This window comes from Aquarana catesbeiana, linkage group LG01, assembly GCF_042186555.1.
Source record: "Aquarana catesbeiana isolate 2022-GZ linkage group LG01, ASM4218655v1, whole genome shotgun sequence".
NCBI lineage: Eukaryota > Metazoa > Chordata > Amphibia > Anura > Ranidae > Aquarana > Aquarana catesbeiana.
Window position 1 is genome coordinate 181,609,444 of NC_133324.1, and position 16,841 is coordinate 181,626,284.

At 40.2% G+C, this 16,841-nt stretch overlaps 1 protein-coding gene and 1 long non-coding RNA gene across 2 annotated transcripts in view; one reads left to right on the forward strand and one right to left on the reverse strand.

The window, feature by feature from the left end:
- Window positions 1–16,841, reverse strand: part of FBXL17 (F-box and leucine rich repeat protein 17) — a 1,156,197-nt gene that overhangs the window by 460,290 nt on the left and 679,066 nt on the right. The window lies entirely within an intron of this gene.
- Window positions 6,758–16,841, forward strand: part of LOC141125700 (uncharacterized) — a 66,055-nt gene continuing 55,971 nt past the window's right edge. Inside the window, exons 1-2 of the long non-coding RNA XR_012241388.1 lie at window positions 6,758–6,879; window positions 8,155–8,202. This is a non-coding gene — a long non-coding RNA (uncharacterized lncRNA). The remainder of the gene's footprint in view (window positions 6,880–8,154; window positions 8,203–16,841) is intronic.

The following is a 16,841-nucleotide window of genomic DNA, read 5'->3' on the forward strand; positions in this document are numbered from 1 at the left end:
CTTAACTTTTATGCCCATACTAACAGAGTGGGCAAATTTCTAGCCAACAGGCTGAAATCCCAAATAGCTAGGACCAGAATTCCTCATATATGCCACCCCTTCACTAACCAGAAGCTTCAAGCAATTGCAGATGCTTTTGCTGATTACTACAACTCTCTTTATAATTTGAAGAATGACATCTCTACTTCCCAACCCTCAGAGAGTGACATTTAATCCTATTTAACATGCATTAGAGTTCCTTCCTGAAAGCGCAATTCCAGTCACTTGTGAAAAAAAATAAAAGCCAGCAGCTACAAAAACTGTGGGGGGGGGGCGTAGGCAGGGAGGAGAACTTCCGTTTCCAAACGCTTAGGTGGTCAAAAATGCCTGTCAAAATTGGGTACCCGTTCCCCTCCCCCCACTTCTCAAAAGTGCCAATTCTTCAAGAGAAGCGGGGGACGAGTCCTTAAAGCAGAAATTCCTCTTCTGAGTGGAGCTCCGCTTTAACCAAGCTCCAACAATTGAATGCCCCACTCACTGTATTAGAAATAATGAAAACCATTGACTCCGTACTCCAGGGTAAGTCTCCTGGCCCTGACAAGATTACAAAAGAGTACTAGAAGATCTTTAAATCTTCTTTTACACCTCACTTACAAATAATGTTTAGTGCGGCAGCATCTGCTGCATCCTTCCCACTAGAAATGTTAGTTGCTTATATTGCCACTGTCCCAAAGCTAGGCAGGGATCCAATTACCCCATATCCCTATTCAGTTCAAATGTTAAAATATACAACAAACTTTTAGCTAGACAGGTCCTAGACATTCTCCCCACACTGATTAAACCAGATAAACTGGGTTTCACAAAGGGCAGGCAAACCTCCGATGCCACTAGACATATAATCAACATCATACACCATGCGGAAACTAGTAGAACGCCTTCCCTTCTTCTCTCTATTGACGCTGAGAAGGCATTCAACAGGGTGCACTGGGAGTATATATCTGCAGTCCTATCCAAATGATTTTTTTGGGGCATGATCCTATCGGCAATTCTAGCATTATACTCTGACCCATTTACCCATGTATACACCTCAGGCATACTGAATAAATCTTTCAGCATTTCTAATGGGACTCTCCAGGGTTTCCCCCTTTCCCCCTCTCTATTTTCTATCTTATGATTGAACCCCTCACAGAAAGGATTCGATCTCACCTGCACATATATGGGTTTTGGTTCCCCCGTAGATCACACATAATCAATCTTTTTGTGGATGATGTGATACTCCTACTAACCAACCTGCTTGTGTCACTCCCCTTCGCCCTCACCAATTTTAGCTCTATATAATAATGCATGGTTAACTAGAAACTCGCAAACACCTATAAATGCAACTACCTTATGCCTGGGTGGATCATAGTATTCCATATCTGGGAATAACCCTAACCCCCACTACAGGTCAATCAGACCCCCAAACTCACAATATCCTTTTTTCAATTGTAACATTGGAGATTCTTATTCCCTATCTCTCTGTTAAACACTGGGTCAAGGCAGATATAAAATGGATAGGAGATCTTTTCCAAAATGATACCCCAAAAACCATGGAGGCAGAATATGGGCTACCCAAAATATCCTTCTTTGATCACACCCGGGTATTGAACTTATTGGCCAAACGTCCCACTTCTCATGTATCCATTTCATGGGTAAACTGGCAATTTTTTACCTCCCCCCATGACACTCAAAAAGGTATTAACCTATTTTAAAACACCCTACATTAAAAAAAAGCAATTTTTCAAAACAATTCCTATGTTAAAATGGGAAAAGGGTCTTAACAGTTCTTACTCCCCTCCTCAATGGCCAATAGGACTTTGTTACAACTATTCTGTGCCACATTGTGTCGCCTAATGGGAACAAACACAAAAATGTATTACCCGCTGGTACCTGACCCCATACCGATTATCAAAATTCTCTACCTCTAATTCCTCCCTTTGCTGGAGGGGCTGTGGCAGGTAGGAAACCTACACCACACCTTCTGTTCCTGCAAGAACCTCACCAGCTTCTGGAGGAAAATCTTCATTGTTATATCTGACCTCTCAGGCATCCTGACACAGCCAGACCCAGCACTTGCGATTTTACATTTGGGAATTAACCGTATAAGACGGTCATAACTAATGTATGAATAGTGGCAAAAAGTGTCATAAGGCACTGGAAACAAAGCATATCTCCAAATCCCTCAGGGGTCATAGATTTAATGAATGTTCACTATTTGTTTGAAAGGATGTTCTCTCGCCTCCATGTTCATCCTTTGACAAGCTAAACATGGGTTGCAAGCTGTTATAATGTTACTATACCTCTTTAATTGTAATTACTCTCATGACATGTAGCATGTTGCTGTACTGATCATCTGCGTGGCATATCCAATCTAGCTCTATATTTTCCTGAGTAACTGCATGCTATTTCTTCCTTTGATCTATTTTATTGTATCATATAACATTTAATAAAAAATTATTCCCAGAAAAAGTAAACATTTCCCGTACCTCCCCAGATACAGAGTAGGAATTAAGAAAAGCTCACTCTAAAGTGAAGAGATATCGGCACCAGGATAGATTTACCCATTGGAAGAATCCTGCTCACCTCCTGTTCCCATACCAACATAAACAATTTTGGATTTCCCATCAGTACCAGAGACAATGGTTACCAAGACCAATAGCGTGCAATAAAAACAGATGTTTTATTTGTCCCCCACAGTATCAAAATATACAAATTTAAAAAAAAAAAATAAAATAAAAAGTTTTGGACTGACAAACTTGAAAGGCCTAGTAAAGCAAGCAGTAAACATACAGGCTGTTTTATAAGGCTGCAAACAGCCATCTTACACACTATGTTTTATAAGGCTGCTCTAATTTCATGCGATTGTAACTGTCCTGATTCTGATACTACAGGATCGTTTCTGCTCCTCCTGTGACTAATGTTCCTTCCTGCTCTAAACAGAGGATTCCTCCGGGAAAGGCTGACATTCAGGTCTGCTCACTGAATGTCCCTACAATAGTTTACATCCAAGCTTAAAGTGAGAACCCCCAACTCCAGTCCCTCATGTCTGTAAAACAGAATGTTTTCATGTAACGTGCCACTAGAGGGCAAGTAGGTTAATGACTGTTTCACTTTCTTTTGCCAGTAAAATGCTGCTGAGCACTGTGTTTCTGAGTCTGTGTATACTTACTAAACAGGAGAAATGTAATTAAAAGAGAAAAACTATTAAAGTGAAAGACTTAAAGTGGAGTTCCAGTCCTTTTTTGTGTTTATTAAGGCTACTTTCACAATGAGGCACTTTACAGGCGCTATAGCGCTAAAAATAGCGCCTGCAAAGTGCCTCTCCTGTCACTCCAGTGTGAAAGCCCGAGTGCTTTCACACTGGAGCAGTGCATTTGGCAGGAAGGTAAAAAAGTCCTGCAAAAAGTATCTTTGAGGCTCCTATAGTGCCCCTGGCCATAGAATACAATGGGCAGCACCATAGCAGCGGCACTTTGCGGGTGCTTTTAACCCTTTTTCGGCCGCTAGTGGGGGTTAAAAGCGGCCCGCTAACGGCTGAAAAGAGCCGTTAAACTATGGTAAAGCTCCGCTAAACGCCCCCCACGCCCCAGTGTGAAAATGCTCTAAAAGTCAGCAGCTACAAAAAGTGTAGCTGCTGACTTTTAATAAAAACACACTCACCTGTCCCACGATCCAGCGATGTGGCCGCCCGAACCCTTGGTTCTCTCCCTCTTATCTCCCCAGAGCCGGGATTATGGCTGTGACAGTTTGCGGTTCACAGCCGGGTGCGCACTGCACATGCATATGTCGCGTTGTGCCTCCTAAACAGTCGGGCAATCCTCTGGGACCTGTAATGTGTCCCAGGAGATTGCAGGGACGAAAGTAGGAGCATCTGTCAAAACTAGGTACCCACTCCCCCACAAAAAATTACATGCCAAATGTGGCAAAGGAGGGGGGGAGAAGTGCTTAATGCTTTAAGAACAATTCACTCATCAGGCAAGAGAGAACAAAAGATGGGAAAAGTAACAATGCAATAGGCAAATATAATATACTATATAACACAATATATAACATTAAATCAAAATCTGGGCATATTTTATTGAGGAGTTACAAAATGCAAAAACTGTTCAAAGTGTCTTAATTCATGGCTACCAGACATTCTGTTGAATGTAGTAAATCCATAGTAGATAGCTTGTTCTAATGTATAAAAAAAGCACATCATCCAAGCGCTTTATTTGCTTAAATCAGATGTTGGCTTGAAGTATGACACGCCTTTACACATGGCTCAGTATAATCCACAGGAAAAAATGCATGTACAAGTTCACCATATGAACATGTTCTATCTTACACCCGTATTTAGGGGTAGTACGTGTAACATGTTCAGAAGCCCCATCCCATCCCTGTGGCAGCATATGGGGGTTCTTCTCCTAGCACCCACTGTCACATTATAAAAACAGTGCAGCTGTGCTGGGTTCCGACCGCACAGTTGCGTCATTCAATCACAGAGCTCTGTGAATGGATGAACGAACTACGAGTCTTGTCTTCCACTGCAGCAGGCGTCTTTTAGTTCTCAATGTAGTTCTCAATTCTTTTTTGCTTGTCTGCACTGTGCGCTGATTGGTGCACATGCAGCTCAGTGTACAATCATGACATTTGTCGAGATTAATTAACCCCCATGCTTTTGCTGGAGTGACATTATTTCACAACACAGCCAATCAAGACAGGCTGAACCCAGAAGAAAACCAATTAAAGATGTGAGCAGCCTTATGCGTTAAAAAAGATGACAGCGGCCAGTGAGGGAGCTCCGGGACACCACAGCACCGGAGTGGAATGTTTATCTAAAAACACTGATAAGAAAACTGATTAAAATATACATTCCCTTTAAATGGCTCCCACTACACATGAAGATAAAACCACAAGAAGAACTAAGAAATTAAAACATAGTTGAGCTGAGTGAAGGGAGGTAAGACAAGACTTTCTGCTCCTCATTTTATACATTTGTTGGCAATTTTGATAGAACAAATAAAATCTTAAACCAAACCAGACTGTGTGTGACCCACTAAAAAAAATATATATTTTTTTCTTAATATAGATCTTTAAAATAAAGTAAGATGGTAAATATCAATGCAGTCAATGTTCTCCATTCATTCAGTAAAGTTTGACATAGAATTTAAAATACTAAGGAGTGAAAGGCTATATGCCAACATGCATTAGCTAAAATATGCTAGAACAGATTTGACTGGAAAGCTCTACTAAGGTTAAAAGGCTGCCATTGCTGACCTCTCTTTCTAAAAATACTAGTGTTTTGGCTGATATGCTGATCCAGGGGCATCTGTATTTTTTATGCTACTGATGCAAAACACAGGGTCTGACCCAAAGTAGTATTAAATTCTGTAGAAAAAAAATACATTTTAGACCTTTCACATTGAATTTATTTTGTTTCTATAGCATCAGGTGGGCAGATGGATGGGCGGAGCAGAAGTCCTGTTACACTGCAGGTGCCTCCCTGTGCATGTCTGGGTAGAGATGCTTCTGGTGTGGCCGTACATAGAAGCCAATCAGCTTCAAACTTCTATTTTTTTTTGAACAAGCTGAAGTTAGAAGCTGATTGGTTTCTATGCACCGCCACACCAGATTTTGCACTCTCCAGTTTTAGTAAAATAACTCCTTCATGTCTGGCTGTATTCTCTGTGGGGGGGATCATGCACATGCAGTGAAAACCAGAAGCCTCCTGGATTAATCTTTCAAATGACTCTTGCTCTGCAAATGTACATATGAATTAACAGAAACATAGAAAAATCAAAGTAAGCCTGGCTAAAAGATTATCCCTGGAATTAAAAAAAAAAAAAAAAGACTGAAACAGACAGAATTTGCGAAAGTGTCTATCGTGTTCTAAAAGTGGTGCAGAATGCTCCTAATTTGTGTACCTGTCTAAATCTTGTACTTGATTTTGGTGCATTCTGCATCACTTTGAAAGTGAATGCAAAACATTCTGCAACAGTTTCTCTCTCTATACACCAAAAGAGAGTTGGCCTTAATTAGCGCCACTTTCCTAAAATACAATGGGGTTAATTTACTAAACCTGGAGAGTGCAAAATCTAATCCAGCTGAGCATGGTAGCCAATCAGCTTCTGACTTCAGCTTGTTCAATTAAGCTTTGACAATAAAACCTGGCAGCTGATTGGTTTCTATGCAGAGTTTCACCAGATCATGCACTCTCCAGTTTTCATTCATTGTGACACATCAAGTATTACATTTTAGAACTACTTGAATTTGGTACATGAATCGCTGTCAGAACCAGATGTGTCGCAGTATTTGGCGCAATACATTAAAACAAGGGGGATTAATCTCAGAAACGTGGTGCAGCAGCAGTATTGAATTCCCCCTATATATTTTCCTATCTGTCTTTAGTAACACTTTATTATGCTTTCGTTTGTTAACACTTACTATGCAACGTTTAAATAAAATACATGGTTTTGCATTTTTAATGATATGCAGCAGAGAACTATATTTGCTAGTTTTAAAGGGTTTTTAACCCTCCTAAAAACTTTCACTGCCAGCCCGTCTTATATGCAGCCATAACATACAGTGTATAAAAAAATTTTAGGAATATCACCATTTGACATTGAACGTAATGTCTGACCCACTCTTTTTCCCAATTGCTAAGTGCAGGGCTTTTTTTCTGCCTTTTGAGATCTTTGGGTCCCAGCACGGCAACATATAGCTGCCTGTGTTGATTCAAGCAGCAGCTTCTCTTCTCACATTGTAGCAGGGAGCAGAGAGCAAAGGAGCCCTGAAACTCCGCCCCAGCTACAGTTCTCGATCGTCTGAAAAGCCCGAGCATAACACATGGACTGGAGCACTGGATCAGCAGTGGAAAAGGTGAGGGAGTTCTCAATGAAAAACAGGGGGGGGGGGAGAGCCCTCCAGAGACTATAGACTGAGTTCACAGTGAGAGGATAACTGTGAAAGAAGGGAAGGGGGGGTAGTTGTGCAGCTGGGGGGTGGGGGGGGGTGGAAATTTGTCCAGAGAGGAGAACTGGGAAGAGAGCTTTGTACAGAGGTAAGAGCTGCAGAGGGCAGGTTGTGTAAAATGAGAGCTGTGGAGGGTGGGGGAGGTTGTGTATTGGGATGAGCTTTAGATGGGGGTCCAGATAATATGGATGGAGGTGCAGAGGTGAGTTGTGGACTGGGGGTGTAAGCTGTAGTTAGAGGGGTGCAGAGGTGGGATGTTGATGGGGGGGCAAAGATGAGTTGTGGATAGGAGTGCAGAGAGGAGCTGTGGACAGGGAAAGAAGAGGTAAGCTGTGGATAAGGGTTGCAGAGGTTAGGTGTGGATGGGGGACACAGAGGTAAGCAAAGAGATACGCAGAAGTGAGGATTTGATGGTTACTTTTGGAGGTATACTTGAGGGGGAAGACCAGGGAAATTTGCTGGGCAACAGTGAGACCCCTTACACACTGGGGTTGGTGCAGGCATTAGTGGAAAAGTGCTAAAACTAGCAGCGCTTTACCGCTGTTAAAGCAGCGCTTTGGTGCAACTAGCGGGTTGCTTTTAATCCCCAAGAAGGGGTTAAAAAGGGGGGTTAAAAGCGATCGCTTAGCGCTGCTTTCAAAATGTTTTTAAGGAGTTTGGAAAGCGGTGCCTATTCATTTCAATGGACAGGGGCGGTGGAGGAGCGGTGTACACCTCTCCCCCACCGCCCCAAAGATTCTGCTCGCAGGACTTTCTTTTCCTGTCCTGCAAGCACACCTCTCCTTTGTGAAAGCACTCAGGCTTTCACACGGGGGCTGCAGAAGAGGCCGTTTACAGGCACTATTTTAGTGTAAAAACGCTTGTAAAGCACCTCAGTGTGAAAGGGGTCTAAAGCATACAGAGTTAGTGACCAAGAGTACGTAATGTATGGCACAGCGTGCAGGGTCCAGTGGTGTGAATTTTGTAACACCTTGTACATTACATACTCAGAACAGCTATACTCTGTGTGTTGTGCTGTATGTTACATATTAAAGGCCTTGGTATGGTACTCCTGCATGCTGTACAATGGGTTTTGCATTACATACCCCTGTGCCCTGTACTCTGCATGCTGGACTGCATATTACATAGCTTTACCACTGTTCTCTATGTTACATATTCTTGACCCCTGCACTCTGTACACAGGGCTTTATGCTCCATATTTCTGAGAACAAGGGACGCTTCGCATTGAATGTAAGTACTATCCTGTTTGCTGTTTTTTTTTTTTCTGCACCCTGTATGATATGCACCATTCACAATTGCACAATACACACTCCTGAGCCCTGTGTGTTATAAAGTCCTGAGTCTGTGTTACACATTCCTGAACCATGTGTGATACACAGTTCTAAGGCCTCACGTATTACAGTTATTTGACGCCACTATACTTCTCTCCTCTAAGGAAGGTGTGTCTGGGGGGTGGCGTTTGGGTGTGGTTTGGGCGTGGTTGTGGGCAGAGATTTGGGCTGGGGGGGGTGAGTTCCTATACCAATTTTCTGAGAAAAAAAAAGCCCTGGCTAAGTGTAAACCAAATAAAACGTAAAAAAAAAAAACAAAACAAAAAAAGTTTAGCTCCCTTGGTACAATGGAAGTTTTTTTTATCGTTTTTTTAACAGTGTAGTGGCATAGTAACAAAGATGTATATTTTGGCACACACTGAGCAACATACTGTATTTGTCGTACTTATAAGCAGGAGTGTTAAGTGTATATACAGTATCTCACAAAAGTGAGAACACCCCTCACATTTTTGTAAATATATTATACCTTTTCATGTTACAACACTGAAGAAATTACACTTTGCTACAATGTAAAGTAGTGAGTGTAAAGCTTGTATAACAGTGTAAATTTGCTGTCCCCTCAAAATAACTCAACACAAAGCCATTAATGTCTAAACCGCTGGCAACAAAAGTGAGTACACCCCTAAGTGAAAATGTCCAAATAAGTGTCAATATTTTGTGTGGCCACCATTATTTCCGAGCACTGCCTTAACCCTCTTGGGCATGGAGTTCACCAGACCTTCACAGGTTGTCACTGAATTCCTCTTCCACTCTTCCTGAGTGGAACCTGTCCTGTTAAACCACTGTGTGGTCTTGGCCACTGTGCTTCAGCTCAATTTCAGGGTCTTGGCAATCATCTTATAGCCTAGGCCATCTTTATGTAGAGTAAGCAACAATTCTTTTTTTCAGTTCCTCAGAGTTCTTTGCCATGAGGTGCCATGTTGAACTTCCAGTGACCGGTATGAGAGAGTGAAAGCGATATCAAATTTAACACACCTGCTCCCCATTCACACCTGAGACCTTGTAATACTAATGAGTCACATGACACCGGGGAGGGAAAATGGCTAATTGGGCCCAAATTGGACATTTTCACTTATGGGTGTACTCGCTTTTGTTGCCAGCGGTATAGACATTAATGGCTGTGTGTTGAGTTATTTTGAGGGGACAGCAAATTTACACTGTTATACAAGCTGTACACTCACTATTTTACATTGTAGCAAAGTGTCAATTCTTCAGTGTTGTCACATGAAAAGATATAATAAAATATTTACAAAAATGTGAGGGGTGTACTCACTTTTGTGAGATACTGTATAGTAAAAATTTAAAATCATATATTTATTTCCACAATTCCAGGTCTTTCTTAAGCTCTCTACAAGTGGTGTTTGGCTCTTGGACAACTCATCTGATAATTCTGGTCATGGCCAGTTTATGGTGAAATTATGTCCTTTCCACTTCCAGATTACGGCCCCAACAGTGCTCACTGGAACATTCAGAAGTTTAGAAATCCTTCTTTAACCAATGCCATCAGTATGTTTTGCAACAATAACATTGTGAAGGTCTTGAGAGAGCTTTGCTTTTACCCATGAGGGGTTTCTTGCGTGACACCTTGGTAATGAGACACCTTTTTATAGGTCATCAGTTAAAACTGAACCAGCTGATATTAATTTGCACTGACAAGGGGCAGGATTGCTTTCTAATGACTGATATATTTCAGCTGGTGTCTTGGCTTTCCATGTCTTTTTGCACCTCCATTTCTTCATGTGTTCAATACTTTTTCCATATGTCATTCAATTTATTTACACATAACTTAATTTCTGAACTGATTTGTTTTGGTTTCTTTGTATGGATTGCATGGGTTGTTACAACATGGGGTGCAAATGGCACATCAATAGCACCTTTAGAAATATATTTACCTAGAAAAATGGTGACGTGTTCAATACTTATTTTACATAGAATAGAATTTAATGGGATGCATTTTTCTTGGGCTTTTCTTGTGCTAAAGGTGCCGATAATGATGGAAAATAAATGCATTTAAAGTCATGATATTAATTAGAAAGTTGAAAATAATACAATTATATATCAAAATATCTAAAATAAAAATAGGTAATTTTTGGTTTTCGGCAAAGTACATTCGGCATTTTTGCTTTCGGTACAGAAATATCCATCCAGCACACCTCTAGAGAATACAGTGTATTCCCCTACAGTCTATGATTAGGACAGATTACAATAGGAAAAAAAAAAAGAAAACCATTGGCAGAGGATAACTTACCTTTATCAGTTGCCTAATGATATTGAAAGGAAGTCAGACACGCAGAAATAATCTTACTACTGAAATGCATATAATTATTCCTTGACAACTTATATCAATTTCAGTAATGTACATATAGTGTTATTGGCACTACTAGTGCTAATTGTTGCCATGAAAATGCTTAACAACAGGTTTTCTGAAAAAAGTACATTTAAATATTTGTGATTTGTCCAGCAGGAGAGCTAAAGGCACTGTCCCACAGTAAGCGTCTCCTGCCTTGCTAATATGAAAGCACAAATGTATATAAAACTATGAAGGAAACTAAAAATATAATTAAACGCATGCCCTATAAACACAGGTAGTAGGAAATATAGCACTTAAATAGGTATAATTTTTTATTTTATTTTTCTTAGGACTGGGTAGTGTGGGGAAGGGAGAGAACCCCCATCTGGTTCATATTGCTACCCAGGGTACCGTCAGAGAGATTCCCTCTCACGTTCCTGTACTGTTGGCAATGTTTTACCAGACAGGAAGTGAAGGGGAACGTTTCAACAGCAAGATACAGGCTGTTTTGTTTTTCTGTTTCAATAGTTTTTATTGTATTTGGAAAACAAGTAAAAAAATAAAAGATCATTTAGTAGAGCAGCGAACAATCCTCGTCTGCTCCAAACATGTAATGGGGAAACGTTCAAATACAAGGTTTGGAAAAAACTGGTGAGGACCATAGTACATAGATCTTCTGTGGGGCCCTCTAGCGTACATTACTTTGTGTTTGAGAAAGGCATCAACTTATTATGTACTACTACTAGAGCATTTGAATAACAAACAAGAGAGGCTTACCACCTGGTTAACCCCCCAATGAAGCACATATTCATATTCATATATATATATATATATATATATATATATATATATACGAAAGATCATGGACTTGGAAGCAAGACATTATAATAACTTAATCACAATGAAGTAGTATTGATGTCACTAATGCCTCTTACTCACATTGTATGTTAATTAAGGCACTTGCAACCATCACCATTGCAACTACCGCATATGAGGGATTATATTCCACAAAATATATCCAGGAGAGACTGGGTTACAGAAAAAAGCTAACCACACAGGATGCCAAGATTGGCAAAGAACAGTGAGAGGAAAAGAAAAGAGGGAAACTGAATAAGGCAAAGGAAAATCCACCCGGGAACCTCCCGTCAGCCGACATAAAAATATCTCTATGTATTAGGGACCTGCAAGTAGGAAAGCCAAGGGGACCATATTTTATCAAAAAGGGATTGTTTTTCGCATAGAACACACACTGTTTTTTCAATAAACATGATCCTCGTAAGTTCGTGTTTCATCATTGCTATGTCTATAACAGGGCTTTTCCATGCTGTGGCAATGGCAATTTTTGCTGCTAGGAACATAAAATGAATTGGTGACTGGGTATGTCGGGGTACATTTTCCACTGGTTTATTCAGTAGAGCCACCCTAGCACCCTTAACTATATTAAACCATTGTGACCGAAAATATGAATGAATGAACCCATATCCAAAAGCGGCAAATCCTGGGTCACGTCCACCATATGTGCAATGTTGTGCCAGCCTAGCCACAACCCCTGAAGCACGAGGATGAAGATCCCATATACATTTTGGACAGGTGCTCTGGCACTAAGTACTATCTAGCGCAGTGTTTCTCAACTCCAGTCCTCAAGGCACCCCAACAGGTTATGTTTTCAGGATTTCCCTCAGATGAAACATCTGTGGTAATTACTAAGGCACTGAAACAAATCACCTGTGCAAAATAATAGTAAGCCTGAAAACATGACCTATTGGGGCGCCTTGAGGACTGGAGTTGAAAAACACTGATCTAGCATGTACTTTGTATCCTGCCTCAATCAGGGCAACATTGAGGATGCCTTTGTGGACGTGTGAACTCCATTTGTGCCAGTCCTCAATCTCAGGGACCATGCCAAGGTCCCCCTCCCACGCCAACTTATACTATTTTTCTAGCAGAATAGATGAAGGCTAGAACCCCTATTGGATTTCTATTTGGTTTTTATCCTTGTTTCAGATTTTTTCCTCACTTCCTGTTTGGTGACTGGAAATGAGGGAACATTTCTCCAACGATGAACAGGATAGCAGTTAAAACCAGACTGGGTTTTAACTCTTCCCCACACTATCTAACTTTTAAAAAATGGCTTAACTTACAATTTAAATGCAATCATCATGGCCATAATTTGTGCTTTTAGAAATTGTCAATGATTAATTCACACTAAATATCTAAGAGCTCATTAACATACAAGTAATTATTATTGGAGTGCTATACATTACAGCTATAATTTCTGCGTGTCCCTGTATATAGTCAATGAGGGTTTTTTATACTTTACAAGCAATGAACAACATCCCTATAACCACAGTTGTAATGTTCCATCTTTTTCAAACAACTTCTTAAGCATCAGTTTCTTTGCTACAAAAGGCTTTTGATAAATTACTCTTATAACTTAATTTAATTGAAACTTGTATTCTGCTGCTGTCAAATTACCAAAACTTATGCATAAAGTTGTGTAAAAAATCTTGATTGATTGATACATATTCCATCCCGTGTCAGTTCTACCTCCCGTCAGAATAAAATGCTTTAGACGTCAAAAGGAAGTCTGGGAAAGTAGAGGCTTTTGAAGGACAAAACCTTAGGTCTTGGTTTTGCTACTTTTTTATTTTACTCACTACTAGGCATCACATTAACATACTTTCATGTGCCTCCTGCTCATAGCAAAGTTCATGAATAGCATGAATTTAGAATGTGTGTGTGTGTTGTCATTGAGGAACATCAATGTGCCAAGGCTGTGATTAACACCGAAGGTGCAGCTTCAAAGCCTATTTCACAGCTTTGAGGAATGGTAAGTGGCATGCTATCCAGGGCGACTTTTTATACATATTAGCCAAATTGAAGACGTAAAAGTGATGAATGGAAGAGTGACATATTGACTCCATTATATTTTAGGTGAAAAAAAAAAAAAAAATAAGATTTCAAACTCTGTGGAATAGTCCAAGGGACTGTCACCTCTAAATGTCTTTGCTCAACTGTCTAACACAAAAAAATGCATACAGACATTTTAAGCAATTTTAGCGGTTGGATCTGCAACCTCACAGATTGTTTTCTTGCTTTAAAGTTGAAGTTCACCCTAATACTAAAATCTCTAAATCTACTGGCATCCACAATCTAAGATAAACCTATCTAGCCATGTAAAGAAGAAATTGATATACATACCCTTTCTTAAGGCCGATCCTCCCACCGCATATATACTGCAGCAGAGTGGCCCAGCTGCGTGAACCAACGTGCCTGAACATCAGTCCATGCACGATATACAGCGGGCGCTCACCCACAGGTCCGGCGGACTAAATGTCCGCCAGGTGAGGCAGAACGGGGATCTGCCTATGTAAATAAGGCAGATCCCTGTTGTGACAGGGGACAACTCAGGGATCTAAGGAGTTTAAACCACCATGGGTAGAAACCCAGAGTTTGTTTCCAACATCCCTAATAGTATGCAAAAACTGAAAAGGTATCCCCCGGTACTGTGGGACTTTATGGGCAAACATATAAATGAACAACAGTTTATAAAGTACAAAATGTATTAATACATTAAAAAATTGGTGCAAACATCACTATAAATATATATAAGATGATACAGTATACCAAGGCTTGTATTGAGCTAACAAATGGCAAAATGATTGCTTCTTGTTAACGTGTTTTGGGATTGGAAGTCTATCCCTTCTTCAGGGAGAGAAGGGATAGACTTCTTCCGGAGGAGAAGATCATAAATGGAAAACATTCTATAATAGAACAGGCAAAAGTTAGGGCATACCCACTTAGGATATACATATAGTGCTAAGCATGTATATGTTTCTAGAATTGTTTACATAATGGGACAATATTATCCCTCCCGGTTTCCTACTCTACCACTTCCTGTTTTATTTACAGGTGGAGGTTAACACAAATGTCCATATCCACCACCCCACCCTTCCTTGTACAAAGTAATTTCTCTCTTCTCCTGGTCATTTATATTTATCGCTGGCTGCATTGCTCTGGATCCTTGCGAGGGCACCACAACTTGAGGGATCCATCTCTAAGGAGTTCCCCTTTACCCTGATGCAGATCAATTTTCTTTTAACCAAGCCTTGGCATACTGTATTGTCTTATATATAATTATGGCAATGTTTGCTCTAATGTTTTTAATGTATTAATACATTTTGTACTTTTTATAAAAACCTACTGTTCATTTATATATTTGCCCATAATGTCCCACAGTACCGGGAGGTACCTTTTCAGTTTTTGCTAGTGATCAGGAACAGCAATCTCTGTGTTGTCCCAGTAAGCACATCCCCCACACAGCTAGAACACACCCAGGGAACACCGTTAACCCCTTAATCGCCCCCTAATGTTAACACCTTCCCTGCCAGATTAATTTATACATTGATCAGTTCGTCTTTTTTAGCTCAGATTACTGTAATAACGTCCCCAAAAAGTGTCACTTGGGGTCAGATTTGTCCGCTGCAATGTCGCAGTTCCTCTAAAAATCTCAGATCGCCAACATTACCAGTAAAAACAATGAAAAAATAAATAAAAGTTCATAAATCTATCCCATAGTTTGTAGACGCTATAACTTTTGCACAAACCAATCAATATATGCTTATTGCCTAAACTGGGGAATACATTTTTTTTTGGATATGTATTATAGCAGAAAGTAAAAAATATATTTTTTTTTTCAAAATCGTCAGTTTTTTTGTTTATAGCACAAAAAATAAACTGTGGAGGTGATCAAATACCACCAAAAGAAAGCTCTATTTGTGGGGAAAAAAAAGGACATCAATTTTGTTTGGATACAATGTCGCACGACGGTGCAATTGTCAGTTAAAGCAACGCAATGCACTATTGCAAAAAAAAATGGCCTGGTCATTAAGGGGGTAAATCCTTCTGGGACTTAAGTGGTTAAAGTGGTTGTAAACCCTCACATATACCCAGTGAAGCCAACAGCCTCAGATGATACACAGAGATGAAACAAATCCTCCTACATAGGTTTTATTTGTTTATCTGCAGCCTTCTCCTCTCTACACCCTTTCAAAAGTGCAGATTGTGTTAAAAAGCTTTCTTCATCTGTCAGCAGCACAGAGGAGGGTATGGAGAGACTGCAGTTACAGTGTGTGAGAACTGATTGGAGTAAAGGAACACACCCCCTCCACACAGCAGAACAACTGTATTGTGAGTAGACAAGCTCCGTTCTGGGCTCAACTCCCCCCTCCTCCCTTCCCGACACAAATTTATCTCTGTATGTGTCAGGAAATATTCTCAGAGGTGACTCATGCTGATAACAGAGGAACGAAGCACCAGAGAGGGACGACACTCAGAGCTTTGGAGAGAGATAAGTAAACACTACGGATGCTTTGCTCAGATTCCACGACTGCGGTTTACAACCACTTTAACATGTTCTCTAGAATGAAGATAAGACAACTATAAAATTTATTTATATGTAAAAATGCAATCATTAGAAATGAAGAAAAAGAGTGAGCTAACCCGTAAGATAAACCTTTTATTCAGAAACCTCTATAAAACATGGTGATGATCGACTATGTTTAGTCTTCAACATAAATCATATGTGCATAAAAAGCCAAACATGTTTATTGTAAACAGAAAAAAAATATTTAAATCTTTTCCTTTAAGTTCATTGAGGGTCGCTGGAATTTAGCATATTCTCTTACGGGCGGGTAATACTGTCACCTATAGGAGATTGGGGGAACTGGCAGACAGAAAAAAAACATTCATACCAGTCCCTGTATAACACCTCCTTTGGCCAAGACTTAGAGGGTTTGGACCTGTGTTGCTCAATAGATTTAAAGAAAAAGATTTTACATTAAGAAAAAAAAAACTTTTTTTTTAATCATTTATTGACTGACACAGGAACATTTCCAGTTACAGCCGGGGGAATTAAAAGCAGTCCATCTAAAGGGTGGGCAAGCCACCGAGAGGTTCAACAGATTTAGGGATATTTCCACTACAAAGTAGTGCAACAACCTGAAACTTAGGCCAGGGAATCACTGCCAAGGGAAAAATATGGCACCCGAAGAAACCATATGCTCCTTCCAGAGAATTTGAAGGCCAAATTAGCTATTCATCAATAACAGGTAGAATCGACAAAGCCCAAATGGGAACAAAGGAAAGCCAAACACAAATAAGGTCAACAAGAGAAAATTGCACTGGGTGCAAACCTAGAAAAAAAAAAAAGGGGGGGGGGGGTGTATCTAATTGTTCACCTCAGGCTT